A 16,724-nucleotide genomic window follows, 5' to 3' on the forward strand; every position below is an offset into this window, starting at 1 on the left:
AAAAAAAAAAAAAAAAAAGTTGGTGTCCATAAAGCTGTAGAAATCTAAAGGTAGTGGGAATAAGGAAAGTTACAGCCCACACAGGACTGCTATTTAGAATTAATTTTGTAACCCGAAGAGGGATAATTGATACATAAAAGAGCTCATCCTTCCTTCCTGTATAGGCTCCCCCTTTCCCAAAAGTTTCCCCAGTTCCTAATAAATCTAAACCCCTCCTCCCTACACCATTGTCTCATCCACGTATTGAGACCCTGCAGTTGTGCCTGTCTAACTGGCCCTGCACATGGAACTGGGAACATCTCCAAGAAGGGTACCATGGAGGTCCTAGACTTCAATCTCTTACCTAGCAGCCTATATTTGGCCTCCAGTACCTCTCTCCTATCCCTCCCTACGTCATTGGTACCTACATGTACCATGACCATCGGCTCCTCCCCAGCACTACACATAAGTCTATCTAGATGTCTCGAGAGATCTGCAACCTTTGCACTAGGCAGGCAAGTCACCATACAGTTCTCCCGGTCATCGCAAACCCAGCTATCTATGTTTCTAATGATCACATCACTCATTACTAATACCTGTCTCTTTCTAATAGCTGGAGTTCCTTCCCCCAGAGAGGTATCCTCAGTGCGAGAGGATATCACAACATCCTCTGGAAGGAGGGTCCCAACTATGGGATTGTTTCCCACTGTTTCAGTTTAGATGCTCTCCTTCCCTGGGACTTTCATCCTCCTCAACAGCACAGAGGCTATCATACCGGGGGTGGGACCATTTTACTGTGTCCTGGAAAGTCTCATCTATGTACCTCTCTGTCTCCCTCAGCTCCTCCAGTTCAGCCACTCTGATCTCCAAAGCCCATACACGGTCTCTGAGGGCCAGAAGGGGAAGCCACCTTGTTGGCACATGGCCAATTTTTACAAAGTGAAAAAATGAACTAAGAGATCAATTCTTTGCTCCTTTGAAATTTACTGCTCTTATCTGGTGTAAAACAAAATAGTAATCCTATAGATTATTCAAATCAATCTCAAAGTGAAGAAACTAGCCAACCTATAACTATCAAACCATTGCATTTCATTGTTCAGTGAGAGAACTGACGTTTGAAAACTGATACCTTGCAAAATGGTATGAGTTCAAGATCTGTGATGCACCTTGACAGTGCCTTATCTGCTTCCTCCTCAAATTGTCTTCTGTTCCATAGAGAGACATTGCACAAAATAAACTAGGCTGATTGTCCATAGAACTTGTCCTCTTTCCTTCTCCTTAGTTTAGAATGTAAACCTTTCATGAAACAGCCTAGTTTTGTACAGTTGGCATGGTTGCATTCTAGCTTTTTTTTTAAGTGCTTAATAAAGTGCTCCTAGTTGTTTATATAGGAAGTAAATGATACAAAGAGGAAGAGATTCTTGGCACATTCTTTTCCCCTCTCCGAAGGGAAATATGCCTTTTAATGCAGGCAAGCACTGTATCTATTGCAGACAGAAGGGGAAGCCACCTTGTCGGCACACGGCACAGAAGTTCCTTATACTCAATTTCTACAAAGTGAAAAAATGAACTAAGATTATTTTTAGTAGAAAAAGAGAACTAACGATACACTTTCAGAATAAGACATTAAACATCAAAACTCAAAACATTCATGGCATTTTTAACACAGTTATGAATTGCATGGCACTTGCATCCAACTGAATAATTCTGCCATTCAGTTGTTTCACCTTCTGGTAAACTGACCTGTTTCCCAAACTTCACAGAGGAGTTATCAGCTATGTAGGATGACACACAGCTTGTTCTGAGCTGTTTTCTTCTATCACATTTGAAATGTGGGGAGCAGTGGCGTCAATTGTCTCATTTTTACCGTGGTAAAAATCAAATAAGCCGTTTTTAGTCCCTTCTGTCTTCGAAAAATAATGAACAGTTACAGGGTAAAACTTATGTCCCTTATTTGAGGCATCTATTGTGACTGAGGGGAAAAGTGCTAATTTAAGATCATTAACTAAAAGTTCCTGTGATTTCAGAGCCAAAACATTCTCCGCAGTATTAGTTGCTTTTATACATCCACAATGCACCTTTTAAAATTTCTAATTCTGGTAAAAACTTTGGAAGTAATTTGACAACAATCTTGACTATAATAACAAATTATGGATCATGCATGCCAGGGTGAATTTCTCTTAATTCTGCTGCTGTCACTAGATTTTCCTGAGTTGTCTTTGTTTTCATGGTTGTGTGCTTTTAAAAAAGCTGTAATTGGAGGTCTCAATTTTTGTTTTTTCTCAGCATTTGGGTTTTGTACATTTCACATGAATAGCACTGGTTCATCTCCCTTCATACTTAATGGAAAATGCTTGAAGATACAAAACACATTGAGATGTAAATTCATCAACTTTGCAAAGGCCGTTTTTATACTCAGGGTCCTTACACCAGTTGTCATAAATACAATAGTACTTTTTTTTCCTTTTAACAATACCTTCCCAGTCACAATGTTTTGAAGAGCCACAATAAAAATCATCCATTTTGAAAAATGGATCTGCTACTTTTGAAAGTGCAAAATGCTGTTATTTTTCAAGAGACAGTTTGGTCGCTGTGAGACAGCACTGACTTTATGGTAGCTACATAACAAGTTGAAGCACCAATATGTCATAACATGGTTGAGAAGGGCAAGCAAGCATTGTTTTGACATTTCCAACACCAGATGGACTAAAATTATCCAGGAATGTATTAAACTAACAAGCAACTGATAAGATAAATCTGATTCACCAAACAATACTCACTTTGAGAATTCCTCATGATTTTTCTTGCAGGAGTCTTGCAGCAGCATCCAGGAGATTAATCTTTAATTCCTGGAAACTCTAGGACAATCTTAGAGGGTTGACTACCCTATCATAACTTAATTTTCATGTTGACGGTTGCAGGTTTAATAGACTGCAGCATTCTGATGAAATTTACAAGATTTTAGTCACTTTAAGTACTAATTCCCTGAGTAAAGCCCATATAACTCTAGTTGTTGTTTTTTCAGCAAATGATTCAATCTGACAGTAAAATACTGATCATGATTACTTAAGAACTGCAAATCTTAGATGTTGATTAAAGGCAGAGATAGGTGTTACATTTTAGAAATGAATGCAAACTTAACACAAACAAACATCTTAATGTTTGTTTCTCCTTTGCATAGTAGGTATCCATTAAGATGACTATTTCTTGCTGCTTTCCTGCAATGAACTCTGTACATGCAAATCTTGGATAAATATCCAAATGCCATTCCAAAAGTTCAGACACTTGAAACCAAATTCCAGTTATTTTGGGCTCACTTCATTGACCCTCAGAAGCTGTCAAATGTAAAATTCTGAAAACTTCACATTTTCACTTGCTGCACAGATGGGTATTTAGCCTCAAACAAAGATGACATGTTTTCCATGGTTTTTATTACTTTTATTACTTTACTTTACCAGCATCCTGACTGGTTAATAACTTTTATTGGTTAATAATTAAATCACACAGTGTTTTAATATTATGTGTTGCAAAGAGCCACAGGAGATGCATTGAAGACATTTGGTTAGATGATAAAAATAGGGAAAGAATAAGTTAAAATTACTTAGACAAGTTAGATGTCTTCAAGTCACCAGGGCCTGATGAAATATATCTTAGCATACTCAAGGAGTTGACTGAGGAGTTCTGAACCATTAGCGATTATATTCAAAAAGTCATGGAACATGGGAGAGATTCCAGAGGACTGGAAAAATGCCAATTTATAAAAGGAAAATAAAGACAATCTGGGGAATTACAGACCAGTCAGTAAAAAGCGACAGAGTCTTATGGCACCTTATAGACTAACAGATGTATTGGAGCATAAGCTTTCATGGGTGAAGTCACATTTTGTCAGACACAGACTAGTCAGCTTAATTTCAGTACCCAGAAAGATAATGGAGCAAATAATTAAGCAATCAATTTGCAAACACCTAGAAGATAATAAGGAGATAAAGTAACAGTTGGCATCCATTTGTCAGGAACAAATCTTGTCAAGCCAACCTAATAGCTCTCTTTGACAGGATAACAATCCTCATGGACGGGGGGAAGTGGTAGACCTGGTATATCTTGACTTGAGTAAACCTTTTGATACTATATCACATGACCTCCTCATAAATGAAGGAAATACAACCTAGATGGAGCTAATATAAGGTCGGTGCATAACTGGTTGGAAAACCATTCCCAGAGAGTAATCAGTGGTTCACAGTCAAGCTGGAAGGTTCATATCAAGTAGGGTCCCACAGGGATCAGTTTTATGTCCAGTTCCATTCAATATCTTCATCTATGATTTAGATAATGGTGTAGAGAGTACACTTATAAAGTTTGTGGACCATAGCAAGCTGGGAGGGTTGCAAGTGCTTTGGAGGATAGGATTAAAATTAAAAACGATCTGGAAAAACTGGAGAAATGATCTGAAGTAAATAGGATTAAATTCAATAAGGACAAATGCAAAGTACTCCATTTAGAAAGGAGCAATCAGTTGCACACATACAAAATAGGAAATGACTGCCTAGGAAGAAGTACTGCAGAAAGGGATTTGGGGATCATAGTGACTATTAGAAGAACTGGACAAACACAAGTCCATGGGGCCGGATGCGCTGCATCTGAGGGTGCTGAAAGGCGGTTCCAAAGAGGATGGATCTAGACTGTTCTCAGTGGTACCTGATGACAGAACAAGGAGTAATGATCTCAAGTTGCAGTGGGGGAGGTTTAGGTTGGATATTAGGAAAAACTTTTTCACTAGGAGGGAGGTGAAGCACTGGAATGGGTTACCTAGGGAGGTGGTGGAATCGCCTTCCTTAGAGGTTTTTAAGGTCAGGCTTGACAAAGCACTGGCTGGGATGATTTAGTTGGGAATTGGTCCTGCTTTGAGCAGGGGGTTGGACTAGATGATCTCCTGAGGTCCCTTCCAACCCTGATATTCTATGATTCTATGATAGTGGATCACAAGCTAAATATGAATCAACAGTGTAACACTGTTGCAAATAATCAAACATCATTCTGGGATGTATTAACAGGAGTGTTGTAAGCAAGACACGAGAAGTAATTCTTCCACTCTACTTCACACTAATTAGACCTCAGCTGGAATATTGTGTCCATTTCAGGAAAGATGTGGACAAATTGGAGAGTCCAGAGAAGAGCAACAAAAATTATTAAAGGTCTAGAAAATGTGATCTAAGAGGGAAGATGGAAAAAATTGTTTTTTTTTTTAGTCTGGAACCGAAGAGACTGAGAGGGGACATAACTGTTTTCAAGTACATGAAAGGTTGTTACAAGGAGGAGGGAGAAAAAAATTTCTCCTTAACCTCTGAGGATAGGACAAGAAGTAATAGACTTAAATTGCAGGAAGGGCAATTTAGACTGGATGTTAGGAAAAACTTCCTAACTGTCAGTGTAGTTAAGCACTGCAATAATTTGCCTAGGGGGTTTGTGGAATTTCCATCACTGGAAATTTTTAAGAGCAGGTTAGACAAACACCTGTCAGGGATGGTCGAGATAATACTTAGTCCTTTCATGAGCGCAGGGCACTAGACTCCGACATCTCAAGATCCCTTACAGTCCTATAATTCTATAATTACTAGATCTTCTAAGGTGGAGCTTGAAGTGAATACATATGTGGTGTTTTGACGTGAGTAAAATTCACAACAGAAAACCTGACAAGCAGTTTTGACAGCTGTTTGCCATATTTAGCACACCCCAACAATTTCACAGACACTTACAGCATTTTTTCTGATCTCAAGAAGAAATTATGTAGGAAAAAACCCCTAGTGCGTGCTGTCTTCTTCTGTTGACTTTATTGTTTCCAAAACAACCACTTGTGAGGGCTTAAGGGGAAAATCTGTCAATTGTTTGGCAGTAGTAGTAAGAAAGTAGGTGTTTGCTGCTCGCTGCTGTAGTGTGTTCATGCCAGGGTGCTATGTATCATGCATGTTTACACTCTGAAGACCATTCTGGATTAGGAGATTAGTGGTTGTGGCTAGTGGACTCCCAGAAAACAGCAGGGATCGCAGGTCATGCGTAGGCCAAAGATACGAGAGGAGGGGGAAACGAACTACTAGTTCAGGGATCGGCAACCTTTGGCACGTGGTTTGCCAGAGTAAGCACCCTGGCGGGCTGGGCGGGTTTGTTTACCTGCCGTGTCCACAGGTTCGGCCTATTGTGGCTCCAACGGGCTGCGGTTCGCCACTCCAGGCCAATTGGGGTGGCGGGAAGTGACTGCCAGCACATCCCTTGGCCCACATCACTTCCCACAGCCCCCTTTGGCTTGGAGCAGTGAACTGCGGCCAGGGGGAGCCACGATTGGCTGAACCTGTGGACGCGGCAGGTAAACAAACCCGCCCAGCCTGCCAGGGTGCTTACCCTGGTGAGCTGCGTGACAAAGGTTGCCGATCCCTGGTGTATAGTTGAACTGCTATGGGGACAATGTGAGAGGGAAGCAGGAAAACAGAGGCTTAGTGAAGGAATGCTTAAGTAAGGTCACTTTACTCTTAAAAGCATTCAAGAATTACAGAACTTTGAAAACAAACAGTTCTGTGATGCACCCTCCCCTAGTCTGATTGCACCCATTGTTTGGGTCCAAAGTTTCAGTGTTCAGGCTGAACAGAGTCATAGAATCATTGAAGATTAGGGTTGGAAGAGACCTCAGAAGGTCATTTAGTCCTGGTATCAGCAAATTTTGGCACGCGGCTCGCCAGGCTAAGCACCCTGGCAGGCTGGGCGGGTTTGTTTACCTGCCGCATCTGCAGGTTCAGCCGATCGCGGCTCCCAGTGGCCGCGGTTCGCTGCTCCAGGACAATGGGGGCTGTGGGAAATGACGCGGCCGAGGGATGTGCTGGCCACCACTTTCCGCCGCCCCCATTGGCCTGGAGTGGCGAACCGCAGCCACTGGGAGCCGCGATCGGCTGAACCTGCAGACACAGTATGTAAACAAGCTGGCCTGGCCTGCGAGGGTGCTTACCCTGGCAATCTGCATACCAAAGGTTGCTGATTCCTGATATAGTCCAACTCCCTGTTCAAAGCAGGACCAACCCTAAACAAATCATCCCGTGCATGTGTGTGTGTATTAGCTGCCCTGCCCCTGCCAGAAAAGGTGCTTATCTGGAATGATATGAAATAACTTTGATTTAGGCAAACTTAGACACGTTTAGCACAGAATACAAAATGGAAGTCCCAATTTATACTGATATATCCCGCTTTGTAACAAACAGTACCAGGTTGGAGTGGTGTGAGGCACTGTTGAGGGTGAGGGTTTATGTGAGGAAGAAGGACCATAGGGATTTCTAGTTTCCTTGGACCATTCCCACATATGGTTCCTGGCTTCCTCTTTAGTGTATCTTATGGGATGGCTTGGCACAAACTCAAGCTTATCATGGTAAATACTGAACTTCTGATTCACGACCACCCTGCCCAACCGTGTCCTTTTTCCTTCCTTCTCTGTTTTTGAAAATGACACCACATTCGCTCTCTCAGGTTCGCAATGATGGGGTCATTTTTGTATCCTCCCTCTCCTTTTGCCCACACATCCAGTATATTACCAAGTCTTGTAACTTCTTTTTCTGTAACATTTCAAAATATCAACCTTCCCCTTACATCTAAATGGCCAAGTCTTGTTAATACTTTGGTTATCTAAAACTTTGATTATTGTGTTCTCCTTTTACTTCCTGACCTCCATTTGTCTAAAATGCAGTAGCCAAAATTATCTTGTACACTAATCTGTCATCCCCCTCTTCAAATCAAGTTCAAACTTCTCATCTTCTTTCAGTGCCCTACATAAATTTGCTCAAGCCTATATCTCATTTCTTCATCCCCTTCACTCCACCAGCATTGCTCGTTTTGATGTAATCTTCATGTTTGTTTGTTCCCCCCCTCCCATTTATGTCTTTGCTTCTACTTCCATGTTGCCCTCTATGCAACCTCCTAGTCCAAGTCTGCTAGCCTTCCAGTTTCTCTCCATTTGTTCCTAGCTACTTTCTTTTTTTTCCATTTGCTAGAAAGCAATGCAAACAAATAGTTTAGATCTGAATTTTTGGCTTGGCCCACCTCTAGTCTCGCCTAATGAAAACTAAATCAAATGTGTCACAAAAAGCCAACATTTTGCCTGTGTGTGCACAACTCTATTGACTTAGGTGGACTTCTGAAAATCTCAGGTCAATGGAGATGAACTTGGCATGCACCAGATATAAATTTGGCCCATGGAGGTGCAAGACCAAATAGTCCATTACCAATCCTTTGAATCTCCAAATTATCTTAATCAATTTGGATGAAATCCATAATTCCACATCAAGGCACAGTAAATGGATTCTGTTGGGAAGGGGAAATCTTCTATTTAATCCCAAATCAGAAGCATCAGAGTGTGACAGCAGTATAGACACTAATGTCAGCCATGGCCTGAGGTAGTGGAAACAGCCATTCCTTGCCCCTTCAGTTGGTTTGGGTCCACTGGATCTCTGGAAACATGGATCCTTTTCCCCCACTCTTTCCACTGGTAGGCTGTACATGCCCATTTCCCTTGTGCAGCCCTTATGTGGTATTTTAATAGTATGGAGAGTGACACAGAGGCCCATTGGTGTTTCACTACTCTGTCAGAAACTCTTGTCAGGCCTGACATACTCACTGCGTCTAACCATCACCATGCCTCAGTGGGTCACAGATAAAGATGCCAAATTCAGGACAAACTGCTGAGAAATATGGCAGACTCACCCCACACTGGTGGTATAATCTAATGATAAACTAACAAAGCCAACAACAAAAGTCATTTTTTCTGACCACATTGGTTAACAAGAAGTCAAAAATGCAGTCTCCTTAGGCATTCCAGCCCTTGTCTCACCACCCAGACACTACACTCTATGATGAGTGGTTACTGAAAACCAATTTAATCAGATATAGGGCTCCTTCTAATCCCAAGAGATCAGCCACATAGCTTAGTCAATATACAAGTCAGATCTTTTTCAGTAATCAAGCTGATGTCAATCCTTTAATAAAACTAAAAAAGGTTAATAATGAAAGCAAATAGAGATAATCATATACATACAAATAATTGCAAAGTCCTTATATCAGGTTTGTGGCAGTGATAGAATAGACTGCTGGCTTGTAAAGTCTCTCTGGTAATTTCCAAAAGATTGGAAGGTTCTCAGTTCATAGTCCAAAATATTCCTTTTAGTTGTGAATCCACAGTCCAGAGAATCAGGGCAGGAAAGAGGCAAAATGGAGATATCTCAGGGGTCTTTTATATCCTCTCCCATGTGCCTGGAAATTTACTGTCTTCATTTGTGGAAAGTTATTGGCCTAAGATGGAGTCCAGAATCACATGAACATATGGCATGTCCTTACGTGGCTTGATGACTCACAGGGGCAGCCATTGCCCATATTCTTGCTGAGGGATCCACAGGAAGAGCTGTCTGGATGAAATAAGTTTCTTCTGTGGCCCATTGTGAGAGTTGTACATAGCCATCTGGCCTTAATGTAAATTTTACCTGGTGGGTGTTACCCAGGAATACAACACATACGTATGATGCCAGCACATAGCCAATATTAATAATTTCTGATATAAAAATGAAACATGAATATAAATAGAATAATCCTTCACAAATCATAACTTTTCCTTGCATGACACATTGTACAAGATTTTTTGCAATTGTATAATGGTAAAAATGGTCATATTCAATCATACATCATCACACTAACACACTGTAGTCACAATCTATACCCAAAAGATGGCATGTAATATCTCATTAAACTTGTGTGATGTATGTATCAGATGTGCAAAAAGAATTATAAAAGTGTGCTAGAATTATGTTCTTAAAATGTGAGTTTGGCAAGCAGTGCATAAGCACAGTCTGCCTTTGCTTTGCCAGCCTGTTCATTAGGCAGAGATAATGAAGGGTCATTTACATGTAAGGTAAACAAAGGCATTAAGCTAACAAGGGGAGACAGTAACGATTCAACAATCACCAGCAGGGGAGGAACCAGCATGAAATCTTCACCAGACCACATGGCATCTCTTTCCAACAGGAGAAGAAGAACGTTATCTGAGAATACATTTAAGCGATTTACTGAGCTAAAAAGACACAGGGGTTCTGAAACTTGCATGATAAGCAATTGAATCAAATGATTGTATATGATATTGCTGTATTATTAGTGTATCGAGTAAGTTCTTTTATGAATCACAGCAGTGATTAATATTGTAAAATGTACACATTAACACTATATGAGGAATTACAGAAACTTACTGATACAATGCTTTAAAGTCTGTAATCAAACACAGATAGCCTGTTTCTATGTATTGCCAATGTAGATTAAGCAGTGTGGAATTAAAGCAGTGGAAGCCCCATTTACATATAAATCATCAACGGGTTGGGAAGTCAAACAGGTAGGAAAGACCAGTAGGAAGCCTTCCTGTCTCTTGTAACAAGGTCAACGAACATTGAGAAATAAATGTAGAAAGCCATTTTGGTATCTATCACTAGGGAGATTCAAGGGGTCAGAGTATTTGAAATCAGAGAACATTGTCTCCTTCAACCAAACAGGTTGAAGTCTCTGGAGAAACCTGCTAAGGCAAAGATTAAAACTTAACTTCAGCAAGTTAGTCTTAGAAGCATATTTTGACTTTTGTTTGCTTGTAATCATTTCTATGTTTACTCATTATACTTGCTATCACTTATAACTTTGACATTTTTGTTTAATAAACTTGTTTTACTTTTACTATAAACCTATTCAGTGCTGTGATTGAAATTAGAATGGTTGTTAACCCCAATTAAATTAACAAATTACTATTACTGTCTCTCAAATGGATCTGTGAACTTAAGTTCTGAGAGTGCTACAGTCCAGGAGGACTAGGCACTACAGGTCAGTTGGTTTTGGAGAAATTTGAGACTGGGAGGGTGTCTGCAAAAAGTAAGTGGGTGATAGAAGCCAGGGCGTGACCAGAAGGTTTGTAAGGCTGGCTGTTAGTGTCAGGGCTGTGAGCCCCAGCAGCATAGCATGTAAGACATTCAGAGTTGCAGGACAGGCAGTGACAATACCCCTTACCATTCTGGGTTGAATCCCAAAGTGTCAGAGGTTTTTTCTTTCTCCCACTCAATATAAGTGTTGTATGTAGAGGGAGAACATGTGTAAAGGTCTACAGGGCTCCAGGGAAAAACACAAAGCTTCTGGCCTTATATTATTGTCCGCCACTATAGGAAATATTTCAGAGATGCAAAGTTGCTGTCCTGAGAGTCCCACAACTAATGAAAAATATGCAGTTTTTTATAATTCAGATCCTACAATCTCTGTAGTACATGGTTACTTTAACAAATAGTATTTTATAGTTGCTAGCACAATAATTGCCATCACAAAATGAAAAATAAAACTATAGACTGCTGTGTATGCCTTAGTTGGAGTACATTTTTATATTTTATAGACGAAAGCTACAATAAATCATAGCAAAATTTCCATTTTACCAAAATGTTATGTAGTTGTTTATTGAAATGATGGTCCAATTAAACTTGACCATACTTAATGACGATTAAACAAAGAGCGTGCTGCAGTAAGTCAGACCTATTAATAAAACTGTATCGCAGAGGGAATAGTTAAGATTTGCACAGTTTAAACAGTGAATAGCGACAGTATAAACTTGCAATATAGTTTAACTCAGATTGTAAATGCCTTGCAATGAACACTAACAGAATATCCAGTGATTCAGCTAAAGAAAAATGTTCAGAGAAAATGTAATGAACCCATAATGACAAGTTAAACTAAGGTTAAATATAAGCATTATATCAGTGATGTTCCCCCTTTCAAGCCTACAACCTGGGTGCCATCTTTGACTCCTCCTCACTCTCCCCTGCCCCACATGTATAGCCAAATCCATGTACAAATCCTGCCACTTCTCCATAATATAATTTAAAATCCAGCCTTTTCTATCTGCCGAGAAAACTGAAAATCATTTGTGCCCTGATTCCCTGTATTCATTCTTGCAACCCCTTCCTTTCTGGTCCCAGTTCCATTCCATCCCTCAAGAATCCATTCAGAATTCAATCACTAAGTAATTTTCTTTGCTTGCCATTCGCACGGCATTCCGCTTTCCATAACTCTGCATCTCCCCTTTTTGACTACAGTTTTCTTGTCCTCTCCTTTAATATCCTTTGTATTTCTGCCTTTCTCTACTTATCTGCTCTTGTATCTTAGAATCATTTCCCTTCATCTGGCTATTAATGCCAGGTTCACACGCACGTCTGCTTCTCCAATAAACATCTTTGCACGGCTGGGTTGGTGCTGGGTACTGGAACTCAGAAGGGAACTTGTCAGTCCTGTGCTCTTTGAATCCCTCTGTTGGTGCTCAGGTACTGTGGTGGAAGAAGCAGTCTGATTTGAAAGCAAAAGGAACAAATGCTGGACCAGGGAGGAGGAATAGGGCATCTGAAACTGGGAGAGGAGGGGAGAGAAACTATTAGTGTGATTGGGAGCTGAGGCAGGGGATTGGGACTAGGAATCAGTGAAGGAAAATGCTCAGATTGGATAAGGAGTTAGGGGGGAGTGGGAGTGGCTCAACAAGGATACTGGAATGAGGGGGCAGGAAACAGATCTGGCAAGGTAACAAGGAGCTGGAGTGCAGAGGAGAACTGACACTGGCTGGAAAAAGAAGCCGTTGGATCTGCATAATTATGACTCCCCTAGGGCCCCTTGTGAAGAGCATTAGGTTACAGAGACCCTCCACAGGTCTTAAGTAGTGTAGAAGCTATGCACACCAGGCTGAATTTCAGCCCTGGAGAATGCCCTATTGGTTAATTCAATGACACTTGTAAAACAAACCAATATGTGAGCAAAGTGGAATCATCGGGCCAGTTAACAACGCCCTATATGTAAAATGTATAGAGACAAATTAGTATGTGACAATAGTTTTGTAGGACATACAGAGAGGTTTGGAAAAAAAAAAGCTAAATGATGAAAGATGATCCCTACAAATCCAATAAACTGATACTTGTAGTCCCATGTTCAGATCATTAGCAGCAAAAAGAGGTGCCTCTTTAAAGTAATATTTCTAGGAAAAGCTGTTCAGCAAAAACTAAATCAAGACAACAGTGTTGATCATGTATGAAATCTTCCAGAAGTATTTGAAATGTCTCCAGTGTGCTAAATATCATCTGATTAAAAACACACTTGCTGTAGTGTGTATGATATTTTAAAAATGTATGTAGATAATGGTATCAGAAGCAGTAAAAGGTTATGTGCACTTTTTCAGTGAACTAAGCCCTGATCCTGCAAAGAATTAACATATGAATACCTTTTCTGCAGGTTGAGTAGTCCCATTGACTAAACTCAGTTGAGATCAACCATTCTATGCACAATGCATGAAGTTAAACCTGTGTAAGTCTTTGCAGGGTCAGGGCCTTGGATAGCAAGGAGCTTTTAACACTTTGACAGTTATTTCACTAAATACCTTTTAGCAAGTTACTGAGCATATTGGTCTGTGATGTTTGTTTTTTATTTGTCAGATACAAAATGTTTCAGTCAAAATGAACCTCTAAGCAGGTTCTTCCACTAGCCCTGGAAACCCTGGCTGGTAAGGCCCCCTGGAGATTAAACCACACACATTCCATCAGGGTACTTTCACCAAGTATCTGTATTATCAGGGCCGACTCCAGGCACCAGCGCAGGAAGCAGGTACTTGGGGCTGCCAAGCAGGTACTTGGGGTGGCACGTCCGAGTCTTTGGCGGCAATTTGGCGGCGGATCCCTCAGTCCCTCTCGGAGGGAAGGACTGGCTGCCGAATTACCGCCGAAGAATGAAGCGGCGCAGTAGAACGGCCGCCAAAGTGCCACCGATCGTGGCTTGGTTGTTTTTTTTTCTTCGCCGCTTGGGGTGGCTAAAAAGCTGGAGCCAGTCCTGTGTATTATTATTTCTTGCCTTATGCTCCAGGTATAGTGCAGTGTAACAGCAGATAGAAGGGGCCTTCTTCTTGCTCCCTGGCTCAGTCTTTTGTACTGTTCCCTTTCTTCTCTGAGCTATCCAGCTGGTAAGCTAATTACCTCATTAACTCATCAGACTCCCTCCCTCCCCACTAAACCTTCCAAACCCAGTCAGACCACTTAACTCCTTCTGCTCTAGCTCTCTGGTGCACTGCAGGTTCTAAGTGACCTAGGTACTGCCTTCTAAAATGGGATCTACTTATAGCTGCTAACAGCACCCTGTCACAGAGTCTGTAATGTGATATGCAGAGCATTCCACTTCTAGATCACTGGTTCAAACCTAGCCCTGGTCAGCATTTAAAAGCTGCTACTGTCCATCCCGTGTGAAATTTTTTTGATAGTTTCAGTCCAGCTCCCTGTAGACAGCTCCCAACTATTACTCACGGTGATTTCACATCATGAAAAGTACTATCATAATTCATAGTCTATTTGGCAGTCTCACAGAGAAGGCAGAAATTCAGTGGAAAATGAACCAAACTACGTGACTTTGTTTTTAAAACCAGAGCTGAGCCACAGCGGCCCATAATCCTATTCCAGTTGAAATCAGTGTCTGAATTATCTTTGTCTGTGGGCCAGGGCAAGGTAGTTTGCACTGCTGCTTCCCAAGCTTTACCCCTTTTGTGAAGAGAGAGTGAGTGTGGGAGATATAAATGTATATTGTAAAGAAAAGAAAGCCACGTAGAGTGACAGAGACATCTGTGCACTCAATGTAAACCATTTTTCCCCCAGTAAAAATATCAGATATGATGCACAGTTCATTAATTACATCTTTCATTTTGTATCAACTTTATGCTAAGAAATAAATAAATGCTACCTTATTTTACTATGCAGCAGCTGATCCCAAATTTTGATCATAAACTATAATTAAATATTTTCTGACAGATTTTGCTTCTACATGAAAGAATAATAAAAAAAATGTGTTTTGATCTACTCCAATGAGTGTCTCCCCCTCAGTTCTACTTCCCAGAACCATTTCGTTCAGTGTTTGGTTGTTTTCCTTCTGTCTTACCTCTTCCTTTTCGAGTTAGCCACCGTCTCTCATCTTGTGGCAACCAATAAAGTTATAGTTTGCACACACATTGTTTAGATTACTGATATATGTAGAAGTGATGGTTTTGATATGGAACTTATATTTAGCTATTATGTCTACATGACTAACTATCGATCACTTGGAATTTTAATATGTTTTAATGTTTAATAAATGTAAAAAAATAGCAGCTGCTGTTTATTTCATATCTATACCTTGTGATTTGTTTGCTAACTCATTCTCACACTGTCAATATTTTTCTTTTTTTTTCCACAAAGAAAAGGCAATTGATTCTTCTGCATGCCAGAAGGTGCCACTGCAGCACTCGCTGACAAACAGCAAAGACTGTTCTACATTTCACAGAGAGAGGTTGCATTATGAATATTACCAGGTTCAACATTTGACTAACTGCCACTGAGCATGTATTACTATAAAAGGCAAAAATTTTGCAAAATAATTTACTGGAATTAGAATGAGATTTTGCAATACCTTTTTTGCAATAGAAATGATCAGGTGTTGGGAACTAAAGGAAAAATATTTTATAGTATACTTTCATTCACTGAACACACAGTGCTTTCTAATGTAGTTATTCATCTGAAGACCCATGTAACAAATGTCAATATAAATATAAATACTCGTTCTCTCCCAGAAGGAATTCCTAGGGAGGGCTTTTCCCCACTTGCTGCTACATTTCCCCTCTGTATAGATCACTTTATTTTAAAAAGTCTCCCAAGGTCATAGTTTCATTTCTTGAACATAGTTATTTGTAGACAGGTGTTATATGCATCTATTGTACTGTCATTATTATTTGTTTTTCTTTTTAAAGAAGGTGGTAGAGTGAGGAGTCCATCACTAGATTTAGAAACGACGCTTCTTCCTAGGTAATCAAACAGGGCAGCTGAAAAATAGATCCCAAACAAATCTATATGTAAAACTGATTATTATTATTTTATTATTATTATTATTATTATTATTGGAGCAGTTTGGAGATTTTGCCTTTTGGTGGCAATGGTACTTGCTGGTGACAGAGGAGAAGTAGGAGGAAGGTGACTGTGCAGACACTGACAGCCAAAAAAGGCCCAATTGATTTATCTAGAAAGAAATACAATAAGAGGAAGAAGCTTCCTAAAAGCACATCTTATGAACAAGCTCTCTATTAATTAATTGTTAGCCCCAGGAGATAAAGTGATGCCTAAACAAAGAAAGCAAAGCAATGAATACTAGAAGTAAACGGGGGAGGGGGGGGAAATCTACTGAGTTGTTGTAATTTAATAACATACCCTAAAATGCCAGTGTCGCCAAAAAGACTACAAGAACATATTCTTTAACTTTAAGGTGCACAGGACTTCCGGCTACATCTTTTTTCCCCCCAACAATGCAAAAACGGTGAGGGTGATGTAAGGTATTAATAGCAAGTAGTTTGTAATACAAATTTTGTCTAAATATATTCTCATGGAAAAACTAAGGGCTATGTCTACACGGAAGATGGAAGATGTAATTTCCAGTTCAAGGAGCTATGCCTGCGCTAGATATGATTGAGCCGGTGCACTAAAAAAACAAAACAAAACACAACAGTGTAGCCACAGCTGCACAAGTGGGAGAGGAAGTAGAGCCACAAGTGCAATCCTGTCCAAGATTCTAGGTACATACTTAGTTAGGGTAGCTAGCTCCTCTGTCTGCTTATGCCACCATGGCTATACTATTTATTTATTTTTTAAGCACAGTAACTCAATCAG

General features: G+C 40.3%; 1 protein-coding gene across 9 annotated transcripts in view; it reads left to right on the forward strand.

Moving 5' to 3' along the window:
• Positions 1 to 16,724, forward strand: part of GPC5 (glypican 5) — a 1,011,494-nt gene that overhangs the window by 544,755 nt on the left and 450,015 nt on the right. The window lies entirely within an intron of this gene.

The sequence above is a fragment of the Malaclemys terrapin genome, chromosome 1 (assembly GCF_027887155.1).
Source record: "Malaclemys terrapin pileata isolate rMalTer1 chromosome 1, rMalTer1.hap1, whole genome shotgun sequence".
NCBI lineage: Eukaryota > Metazoa > Chordata > Testudines > Emydidae > Malaclemys > Malaclemys terrapin.